At 20.3% G+C, this 16497-nt stretch overlaps 1 pseudogene; it reads left to right on the top strand.

The window, feature by feature from the left end:
* The first annotated feature begins 768 nt into the window (after positions 1 to 768).
* LOC134295078 (mevalonate kinase-like) lies at positions 769 to 16483 on the top strand (annotated as a pseudogene).
* Positions 16484 to 16497: the final 14 nt, after the last annotated feature.

Genomic DNA, 16497 nt, shown 5'->3' with positions numbered 1-16497 from the left:
GGGCGCACATTAGGAAACGTAAAAGGCGTTGTTTTCCCGCTTATGGCCACGCCTACCTGATCCGTGATTGGTGGAAAGGGCGCCTATTAGGAAACGTAAAAGGCGTTGATTTCCCGCTTATGGCCACGCCTACCTGTTCCGTGATTGGTAGAAAGAGCGCCCATTAGGAAACATGGAGAAGGCGTGGTTTTCCCCTCTTCTGGCCACGCCTACCTGTTGCGTGATTGATGGAAAGAGCGCCTATTAGGAAACATGGAGAAGGCGTGGTTTTCCCGTTTCTGGCCACGCCTATCTGGTGCGTCATTGGTGGAAAGAGCGCCTATTAGGAAACATAGAGAAGGCGTGGTTTTCCCGCTTCTGGCCACGCCTATCTGTTCCGTGATTGGTGGAAAGGGCTTTCATTAGGAAAAATAGAGAAGGCGTGGTTGTCCTCTTCTGGCCACGCCTACTTCTAGTCTGATTGATCGAAATGGCCTCATTAGGCAACATAGAGAGGGCGTGGTTTGCTTTTTTCCTTTGAGGCTAAGCCCCGCCTCTCTGCCGCCTGATTGGTCAAGATGCCTCCATTGGGCAACACACAGGCCGCGCTTTTTACCTTCTCTGGCCACGCCTCCCTGTCACCTGATTGGTCGAACGGGTAACACAGATAGAGGGTGTTGTCATTCTCTTCTCTGGCCCCGCCTACGCGTCGCGTGATTGGTCCAAGCGGGAAAGCAGAGCGTCGGCTGCGCGCTGTGATTGGACAGCGCGCACAGCCTGAGGCCTGGCCACGCCCCGATGGCGAAATGAGGCAAAGGAGCGCAGTGCGCAGGCGCAGAAGGAACCAAAATGCGGAAGCAGAGGGTCCTCGTCCTGTCAGCTCCGGGAAAAGTCATTCTGCACGGAGAACACGCCGTCGTCCATGGAAAAGTATTTACATCTATTTATATTATTTTATATTATATATATAATATTATATTATATATATAATTTTATATTTTATTATTTTTTATATATTATATATTATTTTATTTTATATATATTTAATTTATATGATTTTTATATATTTATATATATTATAATAATATATTAAATAATAATATATAATAATAAAAATAACGTATTATATATTATAATAATATATGAAATATAAAAATAATATATTAAATATAATAATAACAATGATATATTAAATATAAAAATAATATATTAAATATGATAATAACAACAACAATAATATATTATATATTATAATAATATATTAAATAATAATATATAATAATAAAAATAACGTATTAAACATTATAATAATATATGAAATATAATAAAATTAACATATATAATAATAATAATAATAATAATAATAATAATAATAATAAAATTTATCTTGCTGGTCTTGCTGCATCCCTGGACCTGCGGACCTTCCTCTTTTTGACCTTAAAAATAACATATTAAATATAAAAATGATATATTAAATATAATAATAACAATGATATATTAAATATAAAAATAATATATTAAATATGATAATAACAACAACAATAATATATTATATATTATAATAATATATTAAATAATAATATATAATAATAAAAATAACGTATTAAACATTATAATAATATATGAAATATAATAAAATTAACATATATAATAATAATAATAATAATAATAATAATAATAATAATAAAATTTATCTTGCTGGTCTTGCTGCATCCCTGGACCTGCGGACCTTCCTCTTTTTGACCTTAAAAATAACATATTAAATATAAAAATAATATATTAAATATAATAATAACAATGATATATTAAATATAAAAATAATATATTACATATGATAACAACAACAATAATAATATATTATATATTATAATAATATATTAAGTAATAATAATAACAATATATTAAATATAATAATATATTAAACATAATAAAATTAACATATTATATAATAATAATAATAATAATAATAATAATAATAATAAAATTTATCTTCCTGGTCTTCTTCCAGTTGGCTCTGGCTGCCTCCCTGGACCTGCGGACCTTCCTCTTTTTGACCTTAAAAATAACATATTAAATATGATAATAACAACAATAATAATATATTATATATTATAATAATATATTAAATAATAATATATAATAATAAAAATAACATATTAAATATTATAATAATATATGAAATATAATAAAATTAACATATATAATAATAATAATAATAATAATAATAATAATAATAATAATAATAATAAAATTTATCTTGCTGGTCTTGCTGCATCCCTGGACCTGCGGACCTTCCTCTTTTTGACCTTAAAAATAACATATTAAATATAAAAATAATATATTAAATATGATAATAACAACAATAATAATATATTATAATAATATATTAAATAATAATATATAATAATAAAAATAACATATTAAATATTATAATAATATATTAAATATAATAATATATTAAACATAATAAAATTAACATATAATAATAATAATAATAATAATAATAATAATAATAAAATTTATCTTCCTGGTCTTCTTCCAGTTGGCTCTGGCTGCCTCCCTGAACCTGCGGACCTTCCTCTTTTTGACCTTAAAAATAACATATTAAATATAAAAATAATATATTAAATATGATAATAACAACAATAATAATATATTATAATAATATATTAAATAATAATATATAATAATAAAAATAACATATTAAATATTATAATAATATATTAAATATAATAATATATTAAACATAATAAAATTAACATATAATAATAATAATAATAATAATAATAATAATAATAAAATTTATCTTCCTGGTCTTCTTCCAGTTGGCTCTGGCTGCCTCCCTGAACCTGCGGACCTTCCTCCGCTTGACTCTTGATGAAGAAGAAGAAGAAGACGGGAAAGAAGGACAAGACCACAACGTTCAGCTCCTCCTGCCCAACCTTGGGCTGAGGTTCTGCTGGGAGACAACCCACCTCCACCCATTGCTTCTCTCCAAATTCAGAAGCCAGGCTCCCAGTACAGACCAGTTGGAGGCCATCAAGGCCTTCCTGCTCCTCCACCCCGGAGACCAAGACCAAGGAGACCGGGGAGACCGGGGTTCCCCGTGCGTGGCCGCCACCGCCTTCCTCTTCCTCTACCTCTCCATCGCCGCCCAAGCAGACCCCCAACGGTATTCATTACCTATTATTATTATTATTATTTTATATTATTTTATTCTCTTATTTGATTTATTTATTCCTGGGCAGTCCCTGTCTTCCTGGCACTGTATATATTTATTATTTATTTTTAGTATATTATTGTCATTTCTTATTATTATTATTATTAGTATATTATTGTCATATTTTATTATTATTATTATTATTTTATATTATTTTATTCTCTTATTTGATGTATTTATTCCTGGGCAGTCCCCGTCTTCCTGGCACTATATATATTTATTATTTATTTTTAGTATATTATTGTCATTTCTTCTTCTTCTTCTTCTTATTAGTATATTATTGTCATATTTTATTATTATTATTATTATTTATATTATTTTATTCTCTTATTTGATTTATTTATTCCTGGGCAGTCCCCGTCTTCCTGGCACTGTATATATTTATTATTTATTTTTAGTATATTATTGTCATTTCTTCTTCTTATTATTATTATTAGTATATTATTGTCATATTTTATTATTATTATTATTATTTTATATTTTTTATTCTTATAATTTATTTTAGTATATTATTGTCATATTTTATTAGTAGTAGTAGTAGTAGAAGTAGTAGTATATTATTGTCATATTTTATTATTATTATTATTATTTTATATTTTTTATTTTTATAATTTATTTTAGTATAGTATTGTCATATTTTATTATTAGTAGTAGTAGTAGTAAAGTAGTAGTATATTATTGTCATATTTTATTATTATTATTATTATTTATTTTTAATCTTTTATATTTTAATTATTCATTTAATATTGATTTGATTTATTTATACCCGGGAAGTCCCCGTCTTCCTGGCACTGTATATATTTATTATTTATTTTTAGTATATTATTGTCATTTCTTCTTCTTCTTATTATTATTAGTATATTATTGTCATATTTTATTATTATTATTATTATTTTATATTATTTTATTCTCTTATTTGATGTATTTATTCCTGGGCAGTCCCCGTCTTCCTGGCACTATATATATTTATTATTTATTTTTAGTATATTATTGTCATTTCTTCTTCTTCTTCTTCTTATTAGTATATTATTGTCATATTTTATTATTATTATTATTATTTTATATTATTTTATTCTCTTATTTGATTTATTTATACCCGGGAAGTCCCCGTCTTCCTGGCACTGTATATATTTATTATTTATTTTTAGTATATTATTGTCATTTCTTCTTATTATTATTATTATTAGTATATTATTGTCATATTTTATTATTATTATTATTATTTTATATTATTTTATTCTCTTATTTGATTTATTTATACCCGGGAAGTCCCCGTCTTCCTGGCACTGTATATATTTATTATTTATTTTTAGTATATTATTGTCATTTCTTCTTCTTATTATTATTATTATTAGTATATTATTGTCATATTTTATTATTATTATTATTAGTAGTAGTAGTAGTAGTTGTTGTTGTTGTAGTAGTATATTATTGTCATATTTATTATTATTGTTATTATTAATGATTCATATTTTTTATTCTTTTATTTATCATTTATTTGATATTGATTTGATTTATTTATTCCTGGCACTGTATATATTTATTTGTAGTATATTATTTTCATATTTTATTATTATTATTATTTGTATATTATTGTCATATTTATTATTGTTGTTATTATTAATAATTTATATTTTTTATTCTTTTATGTATTATTCATTCAATGTTGATTTGATTTATTTATTCCTGGCACTGTATATATTTATTTTTAGTATATTATTGTCATATTTTATTATTATTATTATTATTAGTTGTATATTATTGTCATATTTATTATTATTATTATTATTAATTTATATTTTTTTATTCTTTTATTTATTCATTCAATATTGATTTGATTTATTTATTCCTGGCACTGTATATATTTATTTTAGTATATTATTGTCATATTTTATTATTATTATTATTATTAGTAGTAGTATATTATTGTCATATTTATTATTATTGTTATTATTAATAATTTATATTTTTTATTTTTTTATTATCATTTATTTGATATTGATTTGATTTATTTATTCCTGGCACTGTATATATTTATTTGTAGTATATTATTGTCATATTTTATTATTATTGTTATTATTAATAATTTATATCTTTTATTCTTTTATTTATTATTCATTCAATATTGATTTGATTTATTTATTCCTGGCACTGTATATATTATTTGTAGTATATTATTGTCATATTTTATTATTATTGTTATTATTAATAATTTATATTTTTTATTTTTTATTTATCATTTATTTGATATTGATTTGATTTATTTATTCCTGGCACTGTATATATTTATTTGTAGTATATTATTGTCATATTTTATATTATTGTTATTATTAATAATTTATATTTTTTATTCTTTTATTTATTATTCATTCAATATTGATTTGATTTATTTATTCCTGGCACTGTATATATTTATTTGTAGTATATTATTGTCATATTTATTATTATTGTTATTATTAATAATTTATATTTTTTATTTTTTATTTATCATTTATTTGATATTGATTTGATTTATTTATTCCTGGCACTGTATATATTTATTTGTAGTATATTATTGTCATATTTTATTATTATTGTTATTATTAATAATTTATATTTTTTATTCTTTTATTTATTATTCATTCAATATTGATTTGATTTATTTATTCCTGGCACTGTATATATTTATTTGTAGTATATTATTGTCATATTTTATTATTATTGTTATTATTAATAATTTATATTTTTTATTTTTTATTTATCATTTATTTGATATTGATTTGATTTATTTATTCCTGGCACTGTATATATTTATTTGTAGTATATTATTGTCATATTTTATTATTATTGTTATTATTAATAATTTATATTTTTTATTTTTTATTTATCATTTATTTGATATTGATTTGATTATTTATTCCTGCACTGTATATATTTATTGTAGTGTATTATTGTCATATTTTATTATTATTGTTATTATTAATAATTTATATGTTTTATTTTTTATTTATCATTTATTTGATATTGATTTGATTTATTTATTCCTGGCACTGTATATATTTATTTGTAGTATATTATGTCATATTTTATTATTATTGTTATTATTAATAATTTATATTTTTTATTCTTTTATTTATTATTCATTCAATATTGATTTGATTTATTTATTCCTGGCACTGTATATATTTATTTGTAGTATATTATTGTCATATTTTATTATTATTGTTATTATTAATAATTTATATTTTTATTTTTTATTTATCATTTATTTGATATTGATTTGATTTATTTATTCCTGGCACTGTATATATTTATTTGTAGTATATTATTGTCATATTTTATTATTATTGTTATTATTAATAATTTATATTTTTTATTTTTATTTATCATTTATTTGATATTGATTTGATTTATTTATTCCTGGCACTGTATATATTTATTTGTAGTGTATTATTGTCATATTTTATTATTATTGTTATTATTAATAATTTATATGTTTTATTTTTTATTTATCATTTATTTGATATTGATTTGATTTATTTATTCCTGGCACTGTATATATTTATTTGTAGTATATTATTGTCATATTTTATTATTATTGTTATTATTAATAATTTATATGTTTTATTTTTTATTTATTATTCATTCAATATTGATTTGATTTATTTATTCCTGGCACTGTATATATTATTTGTAGTATATTATTGTCATATTTTATTATTATTGTTATTATTAATAATTTATATTTTTTATTCTTTTATTTATTATTCATTCAATATTGATTTGATTTATTTATTCCTGGCCACTGTATATATTTATTTGTAGTATATTATTGTCATATTTTATTATTATTGTTATTATTAATAATTTATATTTTTTATTTTTATTTATCATTTATTTGATATTGATTTGATTTATTTATTCCTGGCACTGTATATATTTATTTGTAGTATATTATTGTCATATTTTATTATTATTGTTATTATTAATAATTTATATTTTTTATTTTTTATTTATCATTTATTTGATATTGATTTGATTTATTTATTCCTGGCACTGTATATATTTATTTGTAGTGTATTATTGTCATATTTTATTATTATTGTTATTATTAATAATTTATATGTTTTATTTTTTATTTATCATTTATTTGATATTGATTTGATTTATTTATTCCTGGCACTGTATATATTTATTTGTAGTATATTATTGTCATATTTTATTATATTGTTATTATTAATAATTTATATTTTTTATTCTTTTATTTATTATTCATTCAATATTGATTTGATTTATTTATTCCTGGCACTGTATATATTTATTTGTAGTATATTATTGTCATATTTTATTATTATTGTTATTATTAATAATTTATATTTTTTATTTTTATTTATCATTTATTTGATATTGATTTGATTTATTTATTCCTGGCGCTGTATATATTTATTTGTAGTGTATTATTGTCATATTTTATTATTATTGTTATTATTAATAATTTATATTTTTTATTTTTTATTTATCATTTATTTGATATTGATTTGATTTATTTATTCCTGGCACTGTATATATTTATTTGTAGTATATTATTGTCATATTTTATTATTATTATTATTAGTAGTAGTAGTATATTATTGTCATATTTATTATTATTGTTATTATTAATAATTTATATTTTTTTATTCTTTTATTTATTATTCATTCAATATTGATTTGATTTATTTATTCCTGGCGCTGTATATATTTATTTGTAGTGTATTATTGTCATATTTTATTATTATTGTTATTATTAATAATTTATATTTTTATTTTTATTTATCATTTATTTGATATTGATTTGATTTATTTATTCCTGGCACTGTATATATTTATTTGTAGTATATTATTGTCATATTTTATTATTATTATTATTAGTAGTAGTAGTATATTATTGTCATATTTATTATTATTATTATTATTATAATTTATATTTTTATTCTTTTATGTATTATTCATTCAATATTGATTTGATTTATTTATTCCTGGCGCTGTATATATTTATTTGTAGTATATTATTGTCATATTTTATTATTATTATTATTTGTATATTATTGTCATATTTATTATTATTGTTATTATTAATAATTTATATATTTTATTCTTTTATGTATTATTCATTCAATATTGATTTGATTTATTTATTCCTGGCACTGTATATATTTATTTGTAGTATATTATTGTCATATTTTATTATTATTGTTATTATTAATAATTTATATTTTTTATTTTTTATTTATCATTTATTTGATATTGATTTTGATTTATTTATTCCTGGCGCTGTATATATTTATTTGTAGTGTATTATTGTCATATTTTATTATTATTGTTATTATTAATAATTTATATTTTTTATTTTTTATTTATCATTTATTTGATATTGATTTCATTTATTTATTCCTGGCGCTGTATATATTTATTTGTAGTATATTATTGTCATATTTTATTATTATTATTGTTGTTTGTATATTATTGTCATATTTTATTATTATTATTATTATTTGTATATTATTGTCATTTTTATTATTATTATTTTTATTATTTATTTATTTATTATTATTATTATTCATTTAATATTGATTTTATGTATTTATTCTCCGGCAGTCCCCGTCTCCTGGAGGTGGTCCTGTGGTCGGAGCTCCCCGCGGGGTCCGGTCTGGGCTCCAGCGCCGCCTTCTGCGCCTGCATTTCGGCCGCCTTGCTCTCCACCTTCGGACTCATTCCCTTCCCTTCTTCCCTGGACAACGGAGACAGGTATAGGATCTGCTATACACTGTGGTTCATGGGGGGGAGGGTCCTGTGTGCCACGTTTGGTCCGGTCCGTCATTCATTGGGGTCACAGTGGTCTCTGGAAGTGAGTGAAAGGACTGCAAAAGTGAAGTAAGAAACACTGGGGTGTCCGTGGTGGAGGAAATACGTCAAAGAATTCCACTGTCCTTGCTGCGTGCCATAGGAAAGGGTTAAGGGAGAGACCGTGAGCGGAGTCCTTCAAATTCATCACCAAGGGAGGGAGGAACACTGGGGTGTCTATGGTGGAGGAAATACGTCAAAGAATTCTGCTCTCTTTGTGGTGTGCCATAGGAAAGGGTTAAGCAGGGTCATGCAAATTCCATATAAATAGGCACACTGGGATGTTTGTGGTGGAGGAACACATCTTCCGCTCTCTTTGCTGGATGAAATAGGAAAGGGTTAAGGGAGAGACCGTGAGCGGAGTCCTTCAAATTCATCACCAAGGGAGGGAGGAACACTGGGGTGTCTGTGGTGGAGGAAACATGTCAAAGAATCTGCTCTCTTTGTGGTGTGCCATAGGAAAGGGTTAAGGGAGAGGCAGTGAGCAGGGTCATGCAAATTCCATACAAATAGAGATAGGAACACTGGGGTGCCTGTGGTGGAGGAAACACGTCAAAGAATTCCGCTCTGTTTGTTTTGTGCCATAGGAAAGGACAGGAAAGGGTTAAGGGAGAGGCAGTGGGCGGGGTCATGCAAATTCCCTACAAATAGAGATAGGAACTGGGGTCATGCAAATTCCATACAAATAGGGACATTGGGGTGCCTGTGGTGGAGGAAACACGTCCAAGAATTCCGCTCTGTTTGTTTTGTGCCATAGGAAAGCACAGGAAAGGGTTAAGGGAGAGGCAGTGGGCGGGGTCATGCAAATTCCATACAAATAGAGATAGGAACACCGGGGTGCCTGTGGTGGAGGAAACACGTCCAAGAATTACGCTCTCTTTGCGGGTGTGCCGTGGGAAAGGACAGGAAGGGTTAAGGGAGAGGCAGTGGGCGGGGTCATGCAAATTCCATACAAATGGAGAGAGATAGGAACACTGGGGTGCCTGTGGTGGAGGAAAAACAGAAAATGTAGGATGAAATGGAGAGATAAAGCAGGATGTCAGTGAAATAATAATAATAATAATAATTCAATAATAATAATCAATAATAATAATAATAATAATAATAATAATAATAATAATAAATTAATACTAATATTCTTTGGTCCAGGTGGACGGAGGGCGAGCTGGAGGACGGTCAACAGTTGGGCCTTCCGGGGTGAAGAGGTCATCCATGGAAACCCTTCCGGAGTGGACAATGCCGTCAGCACCTGGGGTCAGCACTGGCATTATTATTATTATTATTATTATTATTATTATTATTATTATTATTTTATGTATTTCATATATTATTATTTATATTGGTCATTATTTATTATTATATATTTATATTTTAGTTTATTATATATTTATATATAAATATATATGTATGTTATTTCTGTTTTCATTAAATTATTATTATGAAATTATTATTTATATTACTATTATTAGTTTGATTTAAAAAAAATTAAATTGCTATTATTAGAATAATATATTATTCTTAGTTATATACAAAAATATGCACCCATTATTTTTATCTTACTTTAAATTATTATTCTGTATATCAATATTATTATATTACTATTTTGTTTTTTTATATTTTATTATGTGTATATGTTATTATATATATATTAGATATTTTATTAAATTTAAAATATTTATTATATATTTTATATTTTAAATTACTATTATTATAGTTTTATATAATATATTGTACTATATAAAATATATGTTTATATAGTATAGTATATTATATAAAATACAATATATTATTATTATTATTATTATTATATTATATATATTATATAATATATTGTTTAATATTTTTGAGATATATAACACATGGTTTTTTCCACTCACTTCTTTGGGTCTTTTAATTAATAATAATAATAACAATAACAATAATAATAATAATAATAATAATAATAATAATAAATAAATATTAATCACACAAATTAGATTAAATATTTCTTTTCCCAAATTTTTAGGCGGAGCTTTGCGGTACCAGTCAGGGAAGATCTCCCCATTGAAAAAGTAATAATATAATATAAAATAATAAAATTAATAAATATATATTATTTATTATATATAATTTATTATATTTATTTTTATTATATATATTCTTTATTATAATTATATTTATTATTTATTATTTATTATACTTAATTTACTATATATATATAATTTGTTATACTTTTATTATATATCTTTATTATAATATAATTTTATTATGTATATATATGTATATATTATTTGTTATTTTATTATAATTATTTTTATTATATATATTATTTACTGTACTTACTTTTATTATATATTATTTATTATTTATTATACTTTTATTTATATATATATTAATTTTTGTTTATTATATATAATTTACTATACTTATTGTTCATTTTATTTATTTTCGTCATTATTTATTTTATATATATTACATTATATTATTATATATTATAGTCATTATTTTATATAAATATTTATTATATTCATTGTATATATTGTTTTATAATTATTTAATTTATATAATTGTATATATTTTATTTATTTTATATATATTATATGCATTATTTTAACTCATGATATTATATATAATATATACACTGCGTATAGTATTTTGTATTATACATTTAGTTTCCATTGTTACATTTTGTTATTATTCTACTTCTTGTAAAGAAATATGATAATATAATATTATTAATAATAAAAAATGTATTGTATTAGAAGCTAATTCTATATTAATAATATAGTATTAATAAATAATAATAAATGTATGGCATGCTAATTCTATGTTATTACTAAAATAATAACGTAATTGATATTAGGTAATAATATGATATTAGGTAATAATATAATATAATAATTTAATATACATAACAATACAATATTAATAAATAATAAATATATTGTATTGCAAGCTAATTCTATATTAATAATACAATATTAATAAATAATAATAAATGTATTGCACACTAATTCTATGTTATTACTAAAATAATATAACGTAATATGATATTAGGTAATTAATAATACAATTAATAATACAATATTAATACATAATAAGTGTATTGCAAGCTAATTTTATATTATTACTATAATAGTATAATAATGTAATATGATATTAACAATATTAATATAATATATTAATATATATTAATAAGTAATAAATAATAAGTGTATTGCAAGGCGAATTCTATATTATTACTATAATAATATAATAAAGCAATATGATAACAATATTAATGTAATAAATATAATAATATAGATAATAATAAGAAATGATTAGTATTATAACGTATAATATAGTATATTAAATCCAATCGCTTTTTATATTAAAATCTCAAATACCAAACACTAAATTATATATGTATATGTGTATTTGTGTGTGTGTGTGTATATTATATATATATATAATATATTATTTTTATTATTTTCTCTGGACGTGAAGGCTTATTTTATATTTTATTTATTTTATACATTGTATGTTACATGTTAATGTTACATAATATAATAAAATAATTTATATTAGTTATTATATTATACATAATATATAATTATATTATATATGTTATATTTGTGTGTGTATATATATATATGTATGTATGTGTGTGTGTGTGTATATATATATATATATATATATATATATATATATATATATATATAATATTTTTATTATTTTCTCCGGACGTGAAGGTTTATTTTATTTTTTATTTATTTTATTATATATGTTAATGTTATATAATAAAATAATATAATATATATATAATTATATATATTATATTATATATATATTATATGTGTGTGTGTATATATATATATATTTTTTTATTATTTTCTCTGAATGTGAGGTTTATTTTTTTTTTAATTTTACTATATGTTATATGTTAATGTCATATAATAAAATAATATAATTATGTATAATAATTATATTATTTTCTCTGGACGTGAAGATTTTTTTATTATATATGTTATATGTTAATGTTATATAATAAAATAATATTATATATAATAATTATATATATTATATATAATTATTGTATATATTATATGTGTGTGTATATATATATAGATATATAAGATATAGATATTATTTTTATTATTTTCTCTGGACGTGAAGGTTTATTTTATTTTAATTTTATTTTATTATATATTATGTTATATGTTAATGTCATATAATAAAGTAATATAATTATATATAATAATTATATATATTATATATAATTATTATATATATTATATATTATTATATATATTATATGTGTGTGTGTGTGTGTGTGTATATATATATATCTATATATATATATTATTTTTATTATTTTCTCTGGACGTGAAGGTTTATTTTATTTTTTATTATATATGTTATATGTTAATATATAATAAAATAATATATATAATACATTATATATTTTATATGGGTATATATATGTATGTATATATATATATATATATATATATATATGTATATATATATGTATATATTCTTTTTATTAGTTTCTCTGGACGTGAAGGTTTATTTCATTTTTTATTTATTTTATTATATATGTTATATGTTAATGTTATATAATATAATAATATTATATATAATAATTATATATATTATATAATTATTATATTATATTATTATATATGTGCATATGTGTTATATATTATATATTATATGTGTATGTGTGTTAATATATATATATATAATATTTTTATGATTTTCTATTGGTTTATTTTATTTTTTATATGTTATATGTTATATGTGTATATGTGTGTATATATATATATATATATATATAATATTTTTATGATTTTCTATTTGGTTTAATATATATATATATATATATATATATAATATTTTTATGATTTTCTATTTGGTTTATTTTATTTTTTATATGTTATATGTTATATGTGTATATGTGTGTGTATATATATATATATATATATATATAATATTTTTATGATTTTCTATTTGGTTTATTTTATTTTTTATATGTTATATGTTATATGTGTATATGTATATATATATATATATATATATATATATATAATATTTTTATGATTTTCTATTTGGTTTATTTGGTTTATTTTATTTTTTATATGTTATATGTTATATGTGTATATGTGTATATATATATACATATATATATATATATATATAATATTTTTATGATTTTCTATTTGTTGTGAAGGTTCCCGTCGTTGCGTATTTTGCTGACAAACACCAAAGTCCCGCGAAGCACCAAAGTCCTTGTTGCCGGTGTTAAAAACAAGCTCTTAAAGGTAAATATTATTATATTATTGCATTTTAATTGCAATTAAAGGCGTTATTATTAATGCATTTCTATTTTTCTGCAGTTCCCTTCGATCCTGGACCCGGTCCTGGTGTCAATCAATGCCATTTCGGAAGAATGCGAGAAGACTCTGGCGTTGATGGACGAGGCCAAAACGCCCTCCAAGGAACATTTTGACATATTAGAGGTCGGGAAATAATATTATTATATTATATTTATTATATGTGTTATTATATTATATTATTGTATATTATATTATTATTATTAATTAATGTCATTAATTGATAACAATAATATTATATTATCATTAAACATTATTAAATATTAAACATGAAATATTCTTATTAAATATTAAGTATTCTTGTTTAATAGTATTTAATAATAAAATATTAATAACTATTCTTATTTTATTATTTAATATTAAACATTATTAAATATTGTTAAACAATATTAAATATTCTTATTAAACATTATTTATTGTTAATATTAAATATTCTTAATTTATTAAATGTTATTAAACATTAAATATTCTTATATATTAAACATTAAATATTCTTATTTTATTATTAAATATTAAACATTAAACATTTATTGTTAATATTAAATATTCTTAATTTATTAAATGTTATTAAACTAAATATTCTTATTACTAAATACTATTAAACATTAAATATTCTTATATTATTAAACATTATTAAATATTCTTATTTTATTTTAAATGGTATTAAACATTATTATATATTATTTTATTATTAAATATTATTAAACATTATTAAATGTTCTTATTTTATTATTATACAATTAAACATTATTAAATGTTCTTATATTATTAAACATTATCAAGTATTCTTATTTTATTATTAAACATTTTTAAACATTATTAATATTCCTATTTTATTAAATATTATTATATTAAATATTATTAAACATTATTAAATGTGCTTATATTATTAAACATATTACATTATTTTATTTAAAATGATTATACATTATTATTTATTCTTATTTTATTACCAAACATAATTCACTATTATATTATTAAACATTCAATATTCTTATTTTATTAAACATTCAATATTCTTATTAAATATTATTAAATATTCTTATATTATTAAATATTATTAAACATTAAATATTCTTATATTATTAAATATTATTAAACATTATTAAATATTCTTATATTATTAAATACAATTAAACATTAAATGTTTTTATTAAATATTATTAAACATTATTAAATATCTTATTATTAAATACAATTAAACATTACATATTCTTATTATTAAATATTATTAAACATTATTAAATATTCTTATTATTAAATACAATTAAACATTACATATTCTTATTATTAAATATTATTAAACATTATTAAATATTATTATTATTAAACACTATTAAACATTATTCTTATTTTATTTCATATTATTAAACATTATTAAATTTTCTTCTTATTATTAAACATTATTAAACATTATTATTCTTATTTTATTAAATATTATCAAACGTTATTAAATATTCTTATATTATTATTACATACAATTAAACTATTAAATGTTCTTATTTTATTATTAAATATTATTAAACATTATTTAATATTCTTATATTAGTATTAAATACAATTAAACATTATTAAATGTTCTTATTTTATTATTAAATATTATTAAACATTATTAAATATTCTTACGTTATTATTAAATACAATTAAACATTATTAAATGTTCTTATTTTATTATTAAATATTATTAAACATTATTAAATATTCTTATATTATTATTAAATACAATTAAACATTATTAAATGTTCTTATTTTATTATTAAATATTATTAAACATTATTAAATATTCTTATATTATTATTAAATACAATTAAACATTATTAAATATTCTTATATTATTATTAAATACAATTAAACATTATTAAATGTTCTTATTTTATATTAAATACAATTAAACATTATTAAATATTCTTATATTATTAAACATTATTAAATACTATTATATTATTATTATTAAATATGATTATTCTGATGTCTTTCTCCTTCGCCTTTTCTGGGGCCAGGACTTGATTGACATGAACCAGGGCCACCTGAATGCGCTGGGCGTGGGCCCACTCTACCCCTGGACGCGGTGTGTCGGGTGAC

Source organism: Anolis carolinensis, unplaced genomic scaffold (assembly GCF_035594765.1).
Source record: "Anolis carolinensis isolate JA03-04 unplaced genomic scaffold, rAnoCar3.1.pri scaffold_74, whole genome shotgun sequence".
Classification (NCBI taxonomy): Eukaryota; Metazoa; Chordata; class Lepidosauria; order Squamata; family Dactyloidae; genus Anolis; species Anolis carolinensis.
The sequence above is the reverse complement of the archived record's forward strand: the minus strand, read 5'-3'. Positions and strand labels throughout refer to the sequence as shown.